General features: G+C 48.5%; 1 long non-coding RNA gene and 1 other non-coding gene across 2 annotated transcripts; both read left to right on the forward strand.

Moving 5' to 3' along the window:
* The first annotated feature begins 4,042 nt into the window (after positions 1 to 4,042).
* Positions 4,043 to 5,616, forward strand: LOC113840139 (uncharacterized). The gene is made up of 3 exons (XR_003492889.3): positions 4,043 to 4,129; positions 4,852 to 4,920; positions 5,450 to 5,616. It is a non-coding gene; the product is annotated as an uncharacterized lncRNA (long non-coding RNA).
* LOC113840429 (small nucleolar RNA SNORA47) lies at positions 5,109 to 5,243 on the forward strand. The gene has a single exon (XR_003493259.1). It is a non-coding gene; the product is annotated as a small nucleolar RNA SNORA47 (small nucleolar RNA).
* Positions 5,617 to 6,373: the final 757 nt, after the last annotated feature.

Here is a 6,373-nt window from a genome sequence, read left to right on the forward strand (position 1 = left end):
AAGGAAGAGCTGCCAACGCTCTCCAGGACAGGTAAGATTGCCCCAAGCCACCCCCACCATGGTCCGCAGCAAGCAGGAAGGTGACATGATCGGGCCAGGAAGGCAGGAGCGCTCCATCACGATGACGAGAGACGGACGGACGTGGTGAGTTGCTGGAGTCCCTCAGTCAGAGAGGCTGGGGCAGCTCGTGGGCACAGGGAGGTGCTGCTCGGTTTGTTCCTTCTCTTCTTAAAGGCCGGCAGAGACAGGAATGAGAGTAGAGCCCTGCATACTCCTGGCCTCTCTGCACTTGAAAAGTCAGCTGCAAAAGCAGTCAACGCTCTTCAGGACAGATAAGATCACCCCAATCTATTCCACACCACGGTCTAAATGCCTGGAAAGTGGGCGCAACGTGGCTGATCCGGGAAGGACGGCCTTGGAGTGAGGCTGGGAGAGCCTTAGGCTGGGAGGCAGGGGCTGCTCCTGGCCACAGGGGAAGGCTGCTCTCTCTTGGCTTCCTCTCTTATAGCTGGAAAGACACCCAGCGATGGTACCAGACCATGGCACACTCCTGGTCTCGCTGCCCTTGAGAGAGAACTCAGCTGGGAGGAAGAGCTGCCAATGCTCTCCAGGATAGGTAAGATCACCCCAACCCACCCCCCCCACGTTCCACAGCAAGCAGAAAGGTGACACGCTTGGGCCAGGACAGCAGGGACAGCTCCATCAGGACCATGGGACACGGACAGCCTCGGTGAGACGCTAGAGACTCTTGGGCAGAGAGGCGGGGGCTGCCCGTGCTCACAGGGGGATGCTGCTGCGTTTGCTGCTTCTTCTCTTTCAGCCAGTAACACAGCGATGGTACCAGAGCACCGCACACTCCCCGCTCTCTGCCCACCACCACTCAGCTGGAAGGAAGAGCTGCCAACGCTCTCCAGGACAGGTAAGATTGTCCCAAACCATTCCCCACTCCGGTCCACAGCAAGCAGGACGATGACACGCTCGGGAAAGGATGGCAGTGAGCTCCTTCAGCATGACAGGACACAGACAGGCTCGGTGAGACACTAGAGACTCTTGGGCAGAAAGGAAGGGGCTGCCCATGGTCACAGGAGATGTTGCTCCATTTGCTGCTTCTTCTCTTTCAGCCAGAAACACACAACGATGGGACCAGACCACAACACTCTCCTCCCTTACTGGCCACGACCACTCAGCTGGAAGGAAGAGCTGCCAACGCTCTCCAGGACAGGTAAGATTGCCCCAACCCATTCCCCACCTCTATGGTCTCACTGCCCTGGCCTAACACAGCTGACTCTTGGCTGTCAGCGATGCACAGGAAGGATGGCCTTGCTGTCGGGCTGGGAGTGTCTCACGCAGGGAGGCAGCGCCTGCCCCTGGCCATGGGCTGGGGCTGCTCTTTTTGATCATTTTCCTTTCTCACCCCATCACAGAGTCCCGAGGAGTCCAAGGTCTGCCACTGTCCTTTCCTGCCTCTGCCCAGTCGCTCCACGGCCACTGACCTGAAGGCTGCTGCAGCTTTCTACAACCACAGCCATCAAAGGAGCAGCAAGCACACAGGGACCCCGCCTCTACCCTGACATGGTCCTACAAGCACAACCACAGGCCCCGCAGCTATGGACAAAGAGAGCTCGGCATGCCTCCGTGACACCCCACCGCACCCCATGTCTCTCAAACGTTACTCAAATAAAGCTTCTGATTCACAACCTCATCGGCTGCTCTTTCCTGCCCTTCTTGGGGAAACCTCAAGGGGGGTTGCCTTTTGCAGAAGGAGCGAGTGCAGCAGCCTGCGCTTCTTCAGGTGCTGGCATCAAGAGAATTTCAAAGCACATTACGCGTCCTAATCTAAGACCAGGGTCTGCAGGCGTGGCTCTGGAAACCAGTGTACTCCCTCTTTCATCAAGGGACCACACATGTGTAAGGAAGAAACAACATTTAACACAAAAACCTCATCTGCTCTGATGGAACTGCTTGAGGAAATTCCCCTTCCTGACATGCACTGCGCACCCAAGGTGCAGCCGTTGGGGGTGCTGCCCCACTCCGCTGCTGGAAGTCAAAGAGAACCATGCTTTCTAGCCAGGAAATTAAGCGCCTCTCCTAGCTTTGCTGCACATTTCTCGCATGCAGCAGCCTTGCCACGGCCGGCTATCCCAGCTCACTTTAGGCCAACTTCTTCCTAGTCAGCTTGGCTACCTCCTGGTCACACACCTGACCGCCAGAAACAAACTGGGACTGATTAAAAACAAAAAACTTTACCCTTTCGGTAAAGATGTTTTCCTAATATCCAACCTAAACCTCCCCAGGAGCAACTTTAGCCCATTCCTGCTCATCCTGTCACCAGGTACATGGGAGAACAGACCAACCCCCACCTCACTACAGTCTCCTTTAAGGAACCTCTAGAGAGCAATAAGGTCGCCTCCTCTTCTCCAGGCTGAACAATCCCAGCTCCCTCAGCCACGCCTTATAGGACTTGTTCTCCAGCTTCATCGCCCTTCTCTAGACCTGCTCAAGCACCTCGATGTCCTTCTTGTAGCGAGGGGCCCAAAACTGAACACAGTACTTGAGGTGTGGCCTCACCAGAGCCGAGTACAGGGGGACGATCACCTCCCTAGCCCTGCTGGTCACACTGTTTCTGATACAAGCCAGGATGGTGTTGGCCTTCTTGGCCACCTGAGCACACTGCTGGCTCATATTCAGCCGACTGTCCACCATCACTCCCAGGTCCTTCTCTGCCTGGCAGCGCTCCAACCACTCATCTCCCAGCCTGTAGCTCTGCTTGGGGTTATTGCGCCCCAGGTGCAGGACCCGGCACTTGGCCTTGTTGAACTTCATGCAGTTGACCTCAGCCCATCGGTGCAGCCTATCCAGATCCTCCTGCAGAGCCTTCCTGCCCTCGAGCAGATCGACACATGCATGTATCTTGGTGTCGTCTGCACACTTACCGAGGGTGCACTCAATCCCCTCATGCAGATCATCGATAAAGATATGTAAGAGGACTGGCCCCAGTTCTGAGACCTGGGGGACTCCACTAGTGACTGGCCTCCAACTAGATTTAACTCCATTTCCAGCATGTTCATGTCTCTTTTGCACTGGGTAGCCCAGAACTGGACACAATACTCAATATATAGCCTGGGGTTAAGGAGCTGGTACTATAAATTTGACTCACGGTAAGGGTACGCCTCATTTGACACTGCTAAATGCTTTTGTGTTTAATCAAGCCCTGTGGCGTTACATGCTAAATACAAAAACAACAACAAAAAAGGATGTTCAAACAAATAAACACACAAACAATCCAGTGAGCAGTATGATGGTGGTAAGAAGTCTGGTATCATGGTAATCAGTGTTTTTTTTTGTTTGTTTGTTTTGTTTGTTTGCTTTTTTAGTTGCTAAATAGTATATAAAGATTAACAGTAGTATCTATAAAAACAAAAGTAGCCAGAGGGGGGAAAAAAAAAGAAAGAATAAAGTGAAGGGTTACAGAGGAAATGGTTGAACATTGAACATTTCACTGAACATTTCATTGTGAGACTCCCGTTGCTGCAAATTCTAGTCTAAACACCCACAAAGACCTTCTGGGCTCACATGGCCCAGTGGCCTGGCCAAAGCATGCTGTCTGCGGTAGCATCCAGGCTTGGCCTGAGAACACAAAGGCAAGGGCAGTCCACCCGACTCCTTTGATTAGGAAAGAACACACAGAGGGCGAGCAGGGGGAGGCAGAAGAACTGTCTGTATACAGTGGAGGGGCACACCACAAGTGGGTAGCACATCGCAAGTCAGCTTGCCAACTGATGAGATGTGCTGCTGGTCCCTGGTCCATGACCAGGCTGAGGGTACTCCTGTGCCTGTCCCCTTGGCTGGTTGTGCTGGCTCCCACCGGGCACTTCCCTTTCAAAACCATTCCTGGGACTTCACCCATTCTTCTCAGGATCATTTCTGATCCTAAATATTCAAAAAGCCACTTTGATATACACATATTAAAATGTGTCAGACTCATTCTGGACCCTCAGAGCAGCACAGCACCAGCACGCTCTTGGCCTCCCTCCCTCCTCCTCCTCCTCGCGGCCCCAGCCCGCGCTCCTCCCTCAGCCGCCCCCGCGCGGGGCGGACGAGACAAGATGGCGGCGGGTGCGGCGGGGCGGTAAGGAGCGGCCGCGGCTGGGCGCGGGTCGTGGGGCTGAGGGGAGGCTCGGGCGGGCAGCGGCGGGAGCTGCCCTACCCCGCAGGCCTCCCTCACGCGTGTGGCTTCCCTCACGGTGTTTCCATTTTTTAATTTATTTATCTATCTATCTATCTATTTATTTATTTATTTACTCCTGCTTTAACCAAGGAGCTTGGGAGGTAGCAGCAGGAAAAACGGGTGATGCTCTGCTGCGTTGCAGGGCTGTATCCTGATGAATTTATTTCTTTTGGCTGTATGCGTGTATACGTGTATGCGGAAGAACAGAGGTAGTGCCAGGTTAAAATAAAATTCGGGTGAAAGGCAGCTGGCTGAAGAATAAACGTTTTCTTTGGTCAAAAACATAAGCAGCGTTTATACCAAGTCCATATAAAAACAACGTTATTATGCAGTTGTTATGCAGATCTTACGTAACGCCATGTCTTTAGAACGCTGTTTTTGAGATCTCTCCCTGCTGTCGTGGCTTTGTTATCTACAAGCTGAAAGCCTGTGCCAAGTACATTTGGTACAAATGATTGCAGCAGCAAAGGGTCCATTCTTGCTGGAAGAGAAGCTCGAGTTTCATCTGTGACATGACTTACAAAATATTTCAAATGCATACAGTACTTAAGAGCCCCATCTGGTTTAATCCAGTGGTTTTCATGCAGTGATAAATGTGCTCTGTGTTTTTACTTGACTGATAGGGTGTTCAGCACTGAAGAGATGAACAGATCTACCCCTCTTAGTCTATGTTGGATTTTACAGTATGTTTGGTAAGTTGGTGCTTCGCAGAATTCCCTACTAGGACTATAGAAAATTGTTTGTTTGTATAAGCTAATTATTGTAATGTTGTCAACAGTTTTAAGATGATACACACTGTATATACAAATATTACTTTATGTATACACAGTAAATACTGAAACTTTTGACTTGGGATGTGCAGAAAAGTCAACAAGGTGATTGGAGGATTGAGAAGGTAAGACAGACTTCATGCTGTATCTTACTGGTTATGGCCTCCAACATTATAATAGTGCAAAGGCAGCTCATGCTCTCCTCCTGACATGAGGGAAAGCAGTACTGCATTTGCACATAACATTTGCATCCCACTGAGGGCTTCCACCTTCCATTTTTCTTAAGCTTACTAAAGGGTGACAAGTAGGGGAGGAAGAGCCTTACTTAGCTCAATAAAAGTCTTCTCAATAAAGCTACACAACTGCTTGATGAGGATTAGTCATACCTTATTTCCAGTTGTTTTGTTAGCAGTGCTTTGTATTAATGGAACTGCTTTTTCTGTTTTCCCAGGCAGCACCAAGAGCTAATGGGATTTCTCATGCCAACACTAAACCGAGACTAAGCTTCGACCCTTTATACGGAATTGTTAAAAGAGGAAGCTGCAGTACCAAAAGCAGACCATGCTTGACTGCATGAGTGTACCTCTCTCAGAGCAAATTAAATCTTACTTCACAAACTTTTTGAGATACAAACTTTAAAGTTAAATCTTTCAACATTGCATTTTTTTTTTTTGCATGGTAGCAATGAACCAGTGATTGACTTCTTAGAGCTGTAACTTGAATAACTGGGGAGAATGAATGCTAAGGTTCCTAGTGATATACATACAAAATGTGTTTTTATCCCTTCAAATTAAGATTTGTAGTTTGATTTACTATCGGGACCATAGAGGTCATTTTTAAAACAAACAAATTAACAGCATCAACAAAAAAGTATAAGCAAACCCTTTGTTTCTGCAGGCTCTTGTTTTTTTTTCCTAGTAGCATCAGTCCCTTTTTAGATACTTGGTAAACCAAAACTTACTGTACTGCTGTTTAATACAGTTTATTTTTCTCAGCTAGAAAGAGGTATATGTTGAAAATGTGAATGTTGTTAACAAAAAGGAATGTATTGGCAAAGTAAGACAGTAATTCATAACTAGCTATAACAAAAAAAAAAGATAAAAAAAAAAAGATGAAGAGAAAAAGAAGAAAAAGATCAAGAAAAAGACAGCTGCTTACAAAGGCGAATTGTGAACTGTTTTTAAGCAATACCACTACAGGCATTCAGGGTACTTGTAGCTGTATCACTAACTGTATGCTACTGAAGTAAAGAGTCCCTTACATTTAAATTGTGTGCTTTAATGATTTAAACATCACTGAATGAATATTTCATTTTATATTATGAGAGCCTAAGGATAGCCTAATATAAATAGCTAGCAACCTGTCCTGGTTTCAC

Source organism: Anas platyrhynchos, chromosome Z, assembly GCF_047663525.1.
Source record: "Anas platyrhynchos isolate ZD024472 breed Pekin duck chromosome Z, IASCAAS_PekinDuck_T2T, whole genome shotgun sequence".
Lineage (NCBI taxonomy): Eukaryota > Metazoa > Chordata > Aves > Anseriformes > Anatidae > Anas > Anas platyrhynchos.